The 15,976-nt window shown below is 42.3% G+C and overlaps 1 pseudogene; it reads right to left on the reverse strand.

The window, feature by feature from the left end:
• Positions 1-14,519: 14,519 nt before the first annotated feature.
• Positions 14,520-14,633, reverse strand: LOC138392648 (U2 spliceosomal RNA; annotated as a pseudogene).
• Positions 14,634-15,976: the final 1,343 nt, after the last annotated feature.

Here is a 15,976-nt window from a genome sequence, read left to right on the forward strand (position 1 = left end):
GGGACAGGACTTGGGTTTCACTTCTGACCAAGGGTAGCAACATGGGGCAGCATGTCCCAGCCTAATTAACTGTAGAAAGAGAAAAAAAGAAATGACTGCCTAGTTGCTAGGAATTCAGCCCATGCCCATATAAGGAGGGGGCCAACTTGTCTGTCTCTTGAGTAATGTCTTCCAGGACCCTGAAGAAAGATGTTGACACCAGCTGGTAAGGAACCAGACCTAGCGGGATCTAACTGCCTGAAGCCAGAAAAGACCCTTACTGAACTTATTCAGACTTTTCCCTCATTATAATCTCATTTTAATGCTAAACATCTGCCCAGGAGTGAAGATTTAACATGCTAATTATACACGTGATGCATAAAGAAGCACCGCTAGTACTAGGAACTAAGGTTGCTCAAGACCCTGCCCCCGATAAAGATAACCACATTGTAACTGTGCCCCACTCCCTCCCTAAACAAAATATGTAAAAGACTACTACCCTCTTTGTTTGGGGCTCAGAATTTGGTAGCCAGTCCCCTCTGAGCCTGCCAGCCTAATAAAACCTGATTCTCTCCACCTTCTTTGCGCCACTCAGTTTGTTCTCCGTCAGTTCTGCTGTTAACAATGTGGCTACTTTAAAGAGGGGTTGTTAGCACGCCTCTGTAGTCTGAACTGCTAAGGAGACTGAAGCAGAAGGATCACTTGAGCCCAGGAGTTTGCAGTGAGCTATGATTACACCTGTACATAGCTACTGCACTACAGCCTGGGCAATGTAGTGAGACCCCATGTCCAAAGAGAAAATAAATAAATAAAAAGGGATTGATGTTGTTTTTTTTAAATCTTTGGTTTTCAATAATTTGCTTGTTGTCTAGGCATGGTTTTATTAAGTTCATCCTGTTTAGGATTTGCTGGGCTTTTTGAATCTATAAATTTTTGTCACTAAATTTGGGGAATTTTCATCTATTATTTCTTCAAATATATTTTTTGCACCAGTATTTTTCTCCTCGCCTTCTGAAACTTCAATAACATGATTATTAGACCTTTTAATATTGTCCCACAGATGACTAAGGCTCCACCCATTTTCTAAAACTTTTTTTGTTTATGTTCATCAGATTGGGAAAAAAAAAATTTCTTTTGAGATGGAGGTCTCACTCTGTTACCCAAGCTAGAGTGCAGTGGTGTGATCACAGCTCACTACAGCCTTGAACTCCTGGGCTCAGGTGATCCTCTTGCCTCAGCTTCCTGAGTAGCTAGGACTACAGGCTCAAGCCACCATACTCAGGTCATTTTTCTTTCTTTCTTTTTTTTTTTTTTTTGTAGAGACAGGGTCTCACTATGTTGCTCAGGCCGGTTTCAAACTCCTGGCCTCAAGTGATCCTCCTGCCCAGCCTCCCAAAGTGTTGGGATTACAGGCATGAGCTACTATGCCCAGCTGGATTGGAGAATTTCTGATTGTTCATTTACTCTTTCTTCTGTCATTTCAATTCCATCATTGAGCTATTTCAGTGAAATTTTTATTTCAGATATTTTCTTCAGTTTTAAAATTTCCATTTAGCTCTTTTTTATAGTCTCTATTGTTCTGCTGAGAACATCTTTCTTTCCATTCCTTCCCTTTACCTGATAGAGCATGGTTATGATAGCTGCTTTAGTCTTTGTCCAATAATTCCAATAACTAAGTCATCTCAGGGCTGGCTTCTGTTGATTGCCTTTTTCTTGAGAATTGGTCACATTTTCCAAATTCTTTTTATGCCAAGTAATTTGGATTGCATCCTGAACATTTTGAATATCATGTTAAGAGATTTTGAGTTCTGTAAAAATTTTCTGGAGTATGTCAATGTTTGTTTCTCTGTTTTGTTTTAGCAGACAATTGACCCGGTTAGGTTAAAACAGCAAGTTTTGGCCCACCTTCTATCTTGCTTTCTGTGGGCTCGGTTTCAATGGTCATTGTGTTTTCAAAGCCTTTGCTCTGCTGCTTTGGGCCTGCCCCATACATGCGTCTCTCTTAGTCTGGGACTTGGGTGATGGTTCAAAGCATAATTCAGTTCTCAAAGCCTTCACCTTGCTGCTTTTGGTCTGTTCTGTGCATGCACAGCTCTGGCATCAACCCCAAACTTGTGTGAGTTCATACACAGAACAAATGATTCCTTTTCTCCAGCTCTCTCTTCTGCAGTATTTTTCCTGCCCTCTCCAACTTCTGGGGAGTCTATTTTTCTAGTCATCTCGCTTGAAAGAAGGGGTTTCTCTTCACGTGTTAGCCTCCAGTGCTGCCACACAGTTCTGGATGACTGGGACTCCCAGTGCAAAGCGGTGATAGAAAAGAAAGAAAATAATAATGGGGATACATCCTCACACTTTTTGATTACGAGGTCCCCCTTTTTCTGGTTCCTCTGGCTGAAAAGCTGGGTTTTCTGACAGGGTTTTAGGTGCCCACACCACTGCCACCACCAATGTGTGCTCTGTGACCAGGGCCATCCTATATTGTACATTGACTATGAATGCACCAAGATAAAATTTTGAAAAATCATTGAAAAATTTGCAGAGATTAAGGCTTAAAAACAGATTCTTTGGCCAGGTATGGTGTTTCACATCTGTAATCCCAGTACTTTGGGAGGCCAAAGCAGGAGGATTGCTTGAGGCCAGGAATTCAAGACCAGCCTGGGCAATATAGCAAGACCCTATCTCTACAAAAAGAAAGAAAAATTAGCCAGGCATAGTGGCACACACCTGTAGTCCCAGCTATGCGGAAGGTTGAGGCTAGAGGATCACTTGAGCTCAGAAGTTAATATTTAGCACTGGAAAAAAACTATTTATGTACATATAAGCTTTTTTCCCTTTTCATAGAAATATATTAATGGAATTTTAAAAATATAAATCCATAACTTTTAATTGTAATTTTTTTATTTTTCATTTAAAAAAGTTTACCACAGCTGGGCATGGTGGCTCACACCTGTAATCCTAGCACTCCAGGAGGCCGAGGCGGGAGGATTGCTCGAGGTCAGGAGTTCAGGAGTTTGAGGCCAGCCTGAGCAAGAGCAAGACCCCCCATCTCTACTAAAAAATAGAAAGAAATTAACCGGAAAACTAAAAATATATAGAAAAAATTAGCTGGGCATGGCGGCGCATGCCTGTAGTCTCAGCTACTCGGGAGGCTGAGGCAGTAGGATTGCTTGAGCCCAAGAGTTTGAGGTTGCTGTGAGATAGGCTGATGCCATGGCACTCTAGCCCGGGCAACAGAGTAAGACTCTGTCTCAAAAAAAAATAAAAAAAAAATAATAAAGTGTACCAGCATGATTATATAGACAAAGTTCAATAAAAGAAAAATTTCACTGTCTCCTATTATTTTCTAGCCATAACCACTATAATTATTCTTTTCATTTCATGATTACTAAAATTAATTTAAGAGTATTTAAAATGGTCTGCTTTGGGTGTCATAATAAGCTAGGTACACAGCTACCCCTCAGTTTTGACTGTAGTAAGGATGGCACCTGTATTAAAACTAGACCTTAGACATTGTGACAGATCATATATTCAAAACATGGCTGCCTCGGCATGTCCCATCCCCCACAGTCTTATGATGGAATATTGACTTTCCTCCCATTGAGTGGTACACTCTATGTTCAATCTCCTTGCTCCTGAGTAGACTCTTGTGATTGCCTCAACCATTAGAGTACAACAGAAGTGATAGCCTATGACTTCCAAAGCTAGGTCATAAAAATTCCATGTACTCCCCTCCACCTTGTTCTCTTGGAACCTCACACCATGCTGTGAGGAAGCCCAAACCACATGGTAAGGCCATATGTAAGTGTTTCAGCTGACAGTGCCAGCATCGACCACCAGTTGTGTGAGTAAAGAAGCCTTCAGGATGACTCCACTTCCACTCACAACCTAACTATAATCATATGAGAAGTTCCAAGTGAGAACCACCTAGCCCAGGTAACCCCCAGAACCGTTCAAGGTAATAATAAAATGATTTTCAATACTTTATGCCTCTGAATTTTGAAGTGACTTGTTACTAGCAATAGATAACCAAAACATATTTTGTATCAGGAGTGGGGGTTGCTGAAACAAAAATCTGAAACATTTGGCATTGGCTTTAGGACCAGGAGGTGGGCAGAAGCCAAAAGGGCCTCAAGGAGAGTGTTGGTGAAAGACTAAAGTACTTTGAGGTGGTTGTGGTGAGGACTTAAAGGAAAGTGAGGAAAATACCATTAGAAGCTGGAGGAAAGGAGTTCTGTATGCAGTGGAAATTTTGTTATGTATGTAGTGTTATTATGTAATACTGGAAATTGTTGTCCCCTGCAATAACATGAAAAATGGGATCTGAACCTAATAAACTCAATGATCTAAGAAAATTTCAAGGCAAAATACTGAAAGTACCACATGATTTCTCACTGCCTGTGATAAAATGTAAGAGGTGAGTAACGAGTTAAAGACAAATGTTATATATAAATGATCCAGGACTTTTTGAATTCAGAAATAAAGCTGTTTCCTCATTCTAAGTCACTTCAAGATGACTTGAGTCATCTGAACAACGCTAAAATTAAGAAATGGCTTCTGGTCCAAGCACAACTGGAGTTTTGAACAAAATAAAAAAAAACGAAAAAAAAAAAAAAAAGAAATGGCTTCTGGGCAGAGATCAAATCTAGGGTGTTTTCAGGAAAAGATTAAGCCAAAAGTATAACTGTAAAATCCTTTGTTAAAGCTTCAGAAAGATTTAGTGTTTTAAACAGACAAAGCCTTCTAAGAATCTTAAGGGCATGCCTGGCAAAACTTTTCTGCTAAAACAACATTAGGCTTTTAAGAATATTAAGGGCAGGGAGTCCAAACTACAGAAGGGTTTATCACAAAGAGATTTGTATATGGATTTTTTTTCTAACAGATCGGATTACAATTGACATGTATAACACACACAATAATTTTTTTTAATTATATGAGCTTGAACTGAAAGGAACAAAAACAGTACAAACAAAAAAGATAACTTTGGACCCACGAACTTCTACAGGCAAGAATCAGGCTGAGAAAACCTTTCACCTACAAACATAGGCTATTGTTTATGGAAAAAGAAGGAGACTCAGGAGAGGAAACTAAGATCCTAGAAGGTAGAGCCAAGAGCCACAGTGAACTCAGAGGCAGTAGAACTGAACCAATCAAGGAGCTGTACCTGAGAAACCACACCCAGGAAGACTCATTCACAACTGGATAAGATCATGGCCTTTAAGCTGATGCATAATGGGCTGTAACTTGGGGAAGGGATTGAGTATACTCTGCATGTGGGAGGAATAGGACTTCTTGTTAGAGGGTGGACTGTGACAGATTGTATTTTCCAAATATGTCCACAATAATATATGACATCCTGCATTCTCTTCTATGGCATTGATACTTCTCTCATTGAGAAGCAGGGTCTATTTCCCCCTCTTTGTGCACCTTAGTGGACCTTTGTCACCGCCTCAACCAGGACACAGTGGAAGTGATCCTATGTGACCTCCAAGACTAGGTCAAATGCCCTGCAATTCCTTTCACTTTGCTGCCTTGGGATGCTTACTCTTTTTTTTTTTAATTTATTTTATTTTTTTAAAGATGGGTACTTGCTATGTTGCCCAGGCTGGACTGGAACTCCTGGGCTCAACTGATCCTCCTGCCTCAGTCTCCCAAATAGCTGGGACTACAGGCATGCACCCCTGCACCTGGCTAGAGATGCTCACTCTTGGAACCTAGCCGCTATGCAATGAGAACACCCAGGCCACGTGGAGAGACCATACACAGATGTTCCAGCTGACAGCCCTAACTCAAAATCCCAGTAAAAAGCCAGTATCAACCACCAGACACATGAGTTAGGAAGTCTTCAAGATGATTCTAGCCTCAGCCACTGTCTTACTACAACCACATGAGATTCCCCAAGAATAACGTAGCTGAGCCCCTGTAACTGCCAGAACTGTAAGAGATGATAATAATAAAATGATTATTAATGTCTTAAGTCACTAAATTTGGGGATGATTCATTATGCAATAAATAGATAACTGGAACAGACATGCAGAAGCCAAAGACAGGAAGTAGAAGGACGCCTGAAGAGGGGAACTAAGCCACTCCTTGTCTCAAAAGATGACGGAAACTATGGGGCACATGTCCACCCAAGGGCATTCCACTTTGTGGATGTCAGAGACCTGTAAAGCCCCTAGCTGAATCAAGTGTGGCAAAAAGCCAGGCAGGATATACAACCAGTTCTCCAGGTCACCCTTCAACTGATTTTTTCCAGCCCCACCAACCTCAACTAGAGATATATATTGACGGAGATCCAGAAGGTTGAGCAGAGGAGACAGTACAGAGAAAAGAGCGAAAAAATTGAACCCATTTCTAAACAACCAAGAGGAACCAGGAAATAATACCCAAAAAGGGGGCCTTAGGGAAGGGTCCTGTTCAAAACTTTTAGAAAAAAATGAGGGGAGTGTTGGGCTCAGTCATACAAGGCCCAGGGGTCACAGATAAATACTATCCTGTGGTTTCTCATTTATCCCTCGGGCAAAGAATGTGTATGGTAAGTTTGTAGTGATAGAAAATATTTTCTCAGGAGAGACTGTAACAGGGTAAAGGGGTGAAGATTGTATCTTTTGTCAGTTGAGAGGACTCCTCTTAGGGAATTACTTTAAGAAGATACATTGAAACTATAAGGACTTTTTAAGAACTCTTAAGGACTTTGAACGTACCCAAACCTTAGAATTTGGGACGTAGTTCAAGGAAATACGATCTAAGGTGTATTTCCAGGAGGTTTCAACAGATTTCTAGGCCACATATAGGCCCAAAAATGAATAAACAGATGATTTAATAGATATTTAATTATAGGACAATATTGACATCTTCTCTTTTTTACCTTCTTTAGTTAGAAAAATGCATTTATTGCTTGAAATTCAGGATAATTTTAGCTCAAAATCCTTGAAAATCAAAAGAACTATTCAGCTATAGGATGTCAAGTTGAGAGTTAAAGCTGATACCTAATGATTGGGTTTCTTGACAAGCAGAGAAAGAGCAAGATTGTAGGCTGGGCACAGTGGTTCACACCTGTAATGCTAGCACTTTGGGAGGCCAAGGTGGGAGGATCGCTTGAGGTCAGGGGTTTGAGACCAGCCTGAGAAAAAGTAAGACTCCATTTCTACTAAAAATAGAAAAAATTAGCAGGGCATGGTGGCGCATGCCTGTAGTCCCAGCTACTTGGGAGGCTGAGATAGGAGGATTGCTTGAGCCCAGGAGTTTGAGGTTGCAGTAAGCTGTGCTGATGCCACTGCACTCTAGCCCAGGTGACAGTAAGACTCTGCCTCAAAAAAATTTAATTAAATTAAATAAATGTGAAGGATGAAGTAAGTTTGGACCACCTGAACCCATTTATGACATCATGAATGAGTGATTGAGGAATTTCAGAAACACCTCACATTCAGTATAAGATAACTTGGGTCATAGTCTCCAAAAGACAAGATCAAGAAAAGCAAAACACTTATAAATGTTCCAATTGAAGTCAGCCTAGGTTAACAGGAAGAGGAGCCTGAATGTCATTGCCTGAAACGCCTGTAAGGAGAGAGATGGGTAAGAGCCTTTGTAACTCTCTCCCCATGGCAGAGAATGGGATGTGGCTCAGGACAGGTCAAGGAATAGGGTTGTGTAGAAGTCCTCAACTGCCTCAAACACAGAACACACAATACATAAAACAGACACATAGAAGCTTGGCATCTGCCATTTTTTATTCCCACGATGATAAATATATCCATCCACTCCACCCTATGCCTGAGAATGTTGGCCTTTGTAACCAGGTGAGGGTAGTACTTCTGTCCAAAGATATTGCAGAAGCTTCTGATACAAAATAGGTGATCAAACACACCCTCATTCCACTCCACCCTAAAACCCCACGGTGAATAGTAAAGGAATTTTTTCATTTCTATTACTTTTTTTTTTTTTTTTTTTTTGCACCTTGGTATGGTGTCATTTTTTTTATTTCAACATATTATGGGGGTACAAATGTTTAGGTTACGTATATTGCCCTTGATCCACCCGAGTCAGAGCTTCAAGTGTGTCCATCCCCCAGACAGTGCACACCACACCTATTAGGTGTCCATATACCCATCCCCTCCTCCCCCCTCCCATCTACCTGAGACCCGATGAATGTTATTACCATATGTGCACTTAAGTGTTGATCATTTAATACCAGTTTGATGGTGAGTAGATGTGGTGCTTGTTTTTCCATTCTTGGGATACTTCACTTAGCAAAATGGGTTTCAGCTCTATCCAGGATAATACAAGAGGTGCTATATCACCATTGTTTTTTGTGGCTGAGTAGAACTCCATGGTATACATATACCATGTTTTATTAATCCATTCATGTATTGATGGGCACTTGGGTTGTTTCCACATCTTTGCAAATGTGAACTGTGCTGCTATAAACATTCTAGTGCAGATGTCTTTTTTATAGAATGTCTTTTGTTCTTTTGGGTAGATGCTCAGTAATGGGATTGCTGCATCAAATGGTAGTTCTACTTGTATTTCTTTAAGGTATCTCCATATTGCTTTCCACAGAGGTTGCACTAGTTTGCAGTCCCATATTCTTTACTTTTTATAATACACTTTTGGTGAGAGGGGATTTTTTAAACATATAAATTCACAAGAACAAAGACAGCAGGAGAGAGAACAACTACAGATGAGAGAGTCAACAAATTTTGTCACCTGGAAGCAGTCAGGTGATAACTGACTTAATAATAGACTAATAATAGAAAAAATGAAAACTAGATGCATGGAGATGGGCAGAGCTGGGGTTATAAACCCACCAAAATCAAGCCAATTCCTGACACAGAATCCTCAATAGTCTCAGAAATTGAAGGCACCAAGTATCTCTGAAGGCACAAGTGCAGGGTAAGACTGGACGCTGGAATATTAGCTGAAAATCCTTAAAGGCAGCAGTTATATACCCAGATCTCTTTCTCCAGTCTTCACAGCCAGACAACTACCTCTGCCCAGCCCTGGGGGAAAACTATTAATAGATTACTTTCTGGAGAAACAGAGCTTGGCTGAGATCCAGCAATTCTACGCTGAAAACAACATCCTGGACAGGTGAATTCCCAGCCCCCAACCCATCCAAGCTTCCTGAACACCAGCAGCCAGGCTTATACCCTCTAGGTAAGAGATAAGAGGACTCCTGTTTGGGGAAACTGAGCACAACCAAGAGAAATGACCTATACATACTGGCATTTGGGGTCTTCCCACAAAATCATAAGGTCCCCTCCAACACCCTCAGGAAATCCCTCTAGGAGAAAAGTCCCATCAATGCAGAGTTTCCAGTGAGAATCTCATGGGCTTTACTTTAAATGTGACAGTCAAACATCACCAGATATTTAAGGAAAGCTTTGAGTGTGAAGTACAGAGACCAAACAGAAAGGGAACTTGGAGAAAAGAGGTAAGAGGGAGCAGAAGAGAGATAAGGAAAGGGTATTGGGGCCATGAAACAAGAACAGGAAGCTATTTGCAACAATAACAACAAAACATTCATAGAATAAGGAAGCGCCTTTGGAAATAAAAAATTGATAGCAGAAAGTAAAATTTCAAAACAAGGGTTGAAGGAAAAGGTAATAAAACCTCTCAGAAAAAAAAAAGACAAAGAAATAGACAATAAGGGAGAAAATGTAAGGAAAATTAGGACATAAGTCCAAAATTCAACATCCAAATAATAGGATTTTCTGAATAAGAGAAAAGAAAAAGAAGTGAGGAAAATGATAACATAAACAAGAATATCTTCTAGAACTGAGGGAATATTATTGGCTCCAGATTGATACAACTCACCAAGTGTCAAAAGAATGAACACAAATAGACCCAGGCTGAGGCATACCATTATGAAATTTCAGGATGCTGGGGACAAAGGAAAAAATTCCTCCAAGCTTCCAGAAGAATAAAAATATAGGCCACATACAAAGTGAGTCAAAATGGCATCAAACTTCTCAATGGCAACACGGGAAACAGGAAGAAATGGGAAAATATCTACAGAATTTTTTTTTTTTGAGACAGAGTGTCACTCTGTCACCCTGGATAGAGTGCAGTGGTGTCATCATAGCTCACTGCAACCTCAAACTCCTAGGCTCAAGCAATCCTCCTGCCTCAGCCTCCTGAGTAGCTGGGAATACAGGTGCCTGCCACCATGCCCAGCTAATTTTTCTATTTGTTTGTAGAAACGGATCTCGCTCTTGCTCAGGCTGGTCTCAAACTCCTGAGCTCAAGTGATCCTCCCGCCTCAGCCTCTGAGTGCTAGGATTACAGGGTTGAGCCACCACACTGCCATCTATAGGATTTTGAGAGAAAATACTTTCTGACCCCTGTACCTGGCCAAATTGTCAAATAAATGTGAGGATAAAGTTATTTTCAGAAATGCAAGAAGTAAAGCATTTTACCTCCTCCACATCCTTTCTTAAGAATCTGTTGGAGGCCGGGCGCGGTGGCTCACGCCTGTAATCCTAGCTCTCTGGGAGGCCGAGGCGGGTGGATCGCTTGAGGTCAGGAGTTCGAGACCAGCCTGAGCAAGAGCGAGACCCCGTCTCTACTAAAATAGAAAGAAATTATATGGACAACTAAAAAAATCTATATAGAAAAAATTAGCCGGGCATAGTGGCGCATGCCTGTAGTCCCAGCTACTCGGGAGGCTGAGGCAGTAGGATCGCTTAAGCCGAGGAGTCTGAGGTTGCTGTGAGCTAAGCTGACGCCACGGCACTCACTTAGCCTGGGCAACAAAGTGAGACTCTGTCTCAACAAAAAAAAAAAAAAAAGAATCTGTTGGAGGATGTGGTCCACTGAAATAAAGAAATAAGCCAAGAAAGAGGAAGGTGTGGGATGGAGGGAACAAAGAAAAGGCAAAGGGAATTCCCAAGGATGACAGTGAAGGGAAGTTCCAGGAAAACAATTAAATAGCAGGTCTAGAGAACAATCAATCCAGAGTGGAACAGGAAGTTTGTTTCCAAGAATGAATAAATGAATGAATGAATCTTATTTTGATAAATACAATTAAAATATTAAGAAGTAGAAAGTTTTCAAAACTATTGTAGAGATGTCACACAAGATAAGGAATAGGATATACGTATTTCCCCCCTTAAATCTTCTCTGCTCTATAGTTTACCTCATTGTTTTGTCCTCTGCCCACCTACAATGCCAATTAACAAGGACCTGTCTATAATCAATCCCAAACTTTCTTTTTTTTTTTTTTTTTTTGAGACAGAGCCTCACTTTGTTGCCCAGGCTAGAGTGAGTGCCGTGGCGTCAGCCTAGCTCACAGCAACCTCAAACTCCTGGGCTCAAGCGATCCTCCTGCCTCAGCCTCCCAAGTAGCTGGGACTACAGGCATGCGCCACCATGCCCGGCTAATTTTTCTATATATATATTTTTAGTTGTCCATATAATTTCTTTCTATTTTTAGTAGAGACGGGGTCTCGCTCTTGCTCAGGCTGGTCTCGAACTCCTGACCTTGAGCGATCCACCCGCCTTGGCCTCCCAGAGTGCTATGCTAGGATTACAGGCGTGAGCCACTGCGCCCGGCCAATCCCAAACTTTCTTTTCCTGCTGCCTGCTATCCAGTCAATTTCCTTCCCCATTCATTCCTTTATCTGCTTCATTCATTCCACAAAATTGAGTTCCTACTGTGTTGTTACAAGAGCAATTGTATCCTCAATTCAGCCTGAACCATAAGTTCAGAGGTCTTTTTGAGTGCTAGCCCTCAGTGTTCTGCAGAAACTGAAGAAGTAATCCAAGCAATAAAACTAAATTGGATGCAGTGAAATTTGAGGTCACTGCACTCTAGCCCAGGTGACAGAGAGAGACACTGTCTCAAAAAAACAAAACAGGCCGAGCGCAGTGGCTGACACCTGTAATCCTATCACTCTAGGAGGCCGAGGCGGAAAGATTGCTTGAGCTCAGGAGCTCGAGACCAGCCTGAGCAAGAGCGAGACCTTGTCTCTACTAAAAATAGAAAGAAATTAGCTGGACAACTAAAAATATATATAGAAAAAATTAGCCGGGAATGGTGGCGCATGCCTGTAGTCCCAGCTACTTGGGAGGCTGAGGCAGAAGGATTGCTTGAGCCCAGGAGTTTGAGGTTGCTTTGAGGTGCTGTGATGCCATGGCACTCTAGCCCGGGCAACAGAGTGAGACTGTCTTAAGGGGAAAAAAAAAAAAAAAAAAAACTAAGTTGGAATTTTGTTTTGGGGATTTTTTTTTTAGGTTGTATCCCAGTGGTCAAAGGCCCCACCCTTGATGACTATTGTGGCCAGAGGAGAGAGGGGCTTGGTGGGAGCCTACTGGTCTATCAATCCTGCCACAACCTCATCTTTGCCTGACATATATGACATTCTTGTTCCAACAGGTGTCTTCTTAGTTAAGAGTTATAAATCTTCTGTTAGCTGGAATTATTTTTCCTTTTGACTGGAGAGAAAGAAAGAGGTAAGTATTAATTCTAGAATCTAATGCTTTAGCAGCTCAGTAGGAATTACCAGAGGTGGCCTATGCTATAGAGATTCAACTAAGGGCCCTGAATGGACACAGGTGGGAGTCAGGGAAGAGATAAGCCCAGGAATGGGATAAGGGACAGAGTTCATGTCAGGGATGGAACCTGTGACTTGGTGACACAAAAAGCTGGAATTCACAAACAATTATAAAACACATTAGTGAGAGAATTGGGGAAATTCAAAGATGGAAAACATATTGGTGATAGTATTCTCTCGGTTGTTAAAATTCTTGACTGATGATTGTATCATGATTGTGTAAGAGTGTCCTTAACCTTGAGATATATTATATAAATACTTAGGAATGTAGAAGTATTTAAGGTTAAAGCATCATGATGATGCAATTTACTCTCAAATGGTTCAAGTTCAAATATAGAGAAAGAAAATGTGGCAAAATATTAATAATTGATTAGTCTAGGTTAAGGGTATGTGGATATGTTGTACTGCTATTGTTAACTTTTTACAGATCTCAAAATATTTGGGGAAAAAAGTTAGGAAGTTTTAAATTTTTTTAAAAGCTTAACTTTGTTTGCTAGTGTGAAGGTCAAAATGTCCTGCTTCTTGGCTTTAGCCAGTTAGGATTGGTGGAGCTTCCCAATCTCCTTCAACCAGAATGTCTATCCTGCAGACTGCCCAGAACACAAGCACTGCTCTCCAAAGCTCTCCTAACACCCTTCTACCTTCCCACTACTCTCACCCACTTCATGGACTTAGCAGCTTTTTGGGCTCCCACTGTACTCTGAAATAATTATATAGCAATTTCACTTCATGGTACTTTATCCATTCACCTTTCTCTTTCCCAGGAGACTGAGAGATCCTTGGAGACAATGACTGTAGTTTTCATTTTTGTTATCTCCAGCACCTAGCATAATGTGTGGCCTGCAGGAAGTACTATATACGTGTAGTGGAAGGAATAAGTGAATGAATGGCTCTCTGGATGGACAGATAAACGCAGATGGTAGTTGGAGTACGACAAATGAAAGCAAGGCTGGTTGACAGGGCTGAAAGGAACAAAGTGTAAATGGGTTTGGATTCTCACTGTTTGAGGTCCAAAAGCACTGTGCTTACCACATGGGAGCTGGAGGAACAGAGGATATGGCAGCCTGAAGGAGCTGGGGGTCAGAAAAGTGAAGAAATCTGGGGCAAAACCGAGTTAAAGTGTTGGGAAACATCCAGCACAGCATGAGATTAGGGAGACAAGTATAATCACAAAGGACTGGACACAGGAAGCTTCCTCTTGAACTCGGAATCACACACAGAAACATTTCAATTACTTCCCATTCACTGATACCTCCTTTATGCGAAGCCATTTTGCTAGAAACCACAGGGGGAAAAGAATGCCTAACAACCCCTGTCCGGAGGGTACTACAGATGTGTTACTATTTAGGGAGATCCACTGGGCAAGTTGCAGGGAGGTCACTCATCCAGTGTTTGAAAACAGATTTCCACCTGGGCCTAGGCAGGTACAGTCTGGAAGTGAGAGTGAACCAGCCCCAAGGGCTGAGGATCAATGTGACCCCACAAAGGCTGGGGACATGGCATTCTGTGGGCTCCACAGGATCTGTGCTCTGAGAGTCACTCCTCCAAGTCTCTTTGGCTTGCAAGGGGTAATGGGAGCAGCAGGGGGGATGAGGAGGGGAGAGGGTACAGTTCCAGGGGTACCTTGTAGCCCCAGCCCATTCTTTTGTGTGGTTGCATTCAGTCTTTTAAGAGGGAGCAGGCAGGGACAGGTTGTGTGAGATGAACACTGAGTAAAAGAAGAGCAGCTGGGAGACCTCAGCCTGAGTGGCTAAGGCTCCCCCACTGGAACTCAGTTTCTAAATCACCTCCAGCAACACACATGAAACTAGGTGGAGAGGGGGCCTCCCCAGCCTCTTGCAGAGCTTAGCCCTCTGCAAGTGCTTATCTCCCACTGTCAGCTCCTCTGAGGAGGACCACAATCATCCACGTTTGTGATACCTGCCAGAACCCAGCAGGGACTGCCCCTCAGTTATTCACTCAGTCATTTGTTCACTGGTTCATTCATTCAGTAGTTACTAAGCCCCTACTACATACCAGGAATTTGGAAAGAAGACGTATCAGATGTTAAACTGGTAAGAACAGATATTAAACTTGACCTTAGCTAAAAGGCCAAGAACAAATGTTTTTTTTAATTTTTTTATTTTTAGAGAAGGGGTCTCACTCTGTTGCCCGGGCTGCTGGAGTGCAGTGGCACAATCAGAGCTCACTGCAGCCTTGAACTCCTCATACCAGCAATTTGGGATTGAAGATAAAGCGACAGACAAACCAAAAACAAAGTACCTGCTCTAAATAGTACTTACATTCTATTGGGAGGAGACAACCTAAACATTAAACTATATCAGGTGCAACAATATATAATATTATACAATATATAATCTACAAGGTAAGTGCTACAAAGGAGGGGTGCAGGTAAGGAGCTAATGAGGGGACATGGGGGCAGAAGGGGTATTTTAGACAAGACAGCCAGTTAAGGCCTCTCTGAAAACATCAAACCTCTGCCTCTGTTGGGGTGGCCAGGGCCCAGAAGCCTGAGATCTGCCTAGGAGCTCAGGAAGCACATGAGAGAGGCTGAGGAGTGGCCCCTCCCTGGCAGACAGAAACCATTAAGACAACATGCCAGGAACTGAGCAGGGCAGGAGGTGGGGTGGCCACAGCCCCTAGGCCAATGGTGGGTGCGGTGGCAGAGCATAGCCAGCAGCCTCACTGAGCCATCTTCTCTCCTTCCCTTCATACCAACAATCATCTTCTTCCCCTCATCTCACCTCCCAACATTCCCATTGAGTTCTGCCCCAACACCCTCTGAGACTGCTCACCCTGAGACCACCAACCGTTGACAGATCCAATGGACATTTCTCAACAGCACTGATGTTTTCTCCCTCCTGTTTGAAGTTCTTTTCGTCTTTTCTGGGACACGGCCCTCTCCAAGTCCTCTTCACACTCCTTGAAGGGGCTCCTCTTGACCCTAAAATGTGGTGTTATCTGGGTTCCACGCTCAGCCACGTCTCTTTTCACTCCAATCATCCTCCTTGGGTGACTTGCCCCCTCCCAAATTCTCAGCCCTGAACCTTCTCCTGAACTCCTAGCCCCACATACCCAGCTGCTTGTCACTCCAGAGGTAACTGTTCACTCAAAATGTTCTACATTATTATCAGATTGTGAATTCCTTTGGAGAGGCATCTTATACAAGATATTTCCCCAATGCCTAGTACCCTGCTTGTGTACCATAAGCACTCAACAAATGCTTAAGTCGTTTTCCCTTGCCCTTCTCCAATCCCCAGACCACTCCTATCTTGGCTATAGGCCCTTCATTTGGGGGATTATCTATAGTTTCCAGCTACCTAATCTCCCAAAGCCCCATCTCCAGGGGAGGGTAAGCAGTAAGGACACTGACAATCTTACTGAGAATGACAACAGAAGACTAAAGGCCCAGGCTGGGCCACCAGCTATTTCTGGGGAAAAACAAA

The sequence above is a fragment of the Eulemur rufifrons genome, chromosome 9, assembly GCF_041146395.1.
Source record: "Eulemur rufifrons isolate Redbay chromosome 9, OSU_ERuf_1, whole genome shotgun sequence".
NCBI classification, from domain to species: domain Eukaryota; kingdom Metazoa; phylum Chordata; class Mammalia; order Primates; family Lemuridae; genus Eulemur; species Eulemur rufifrons.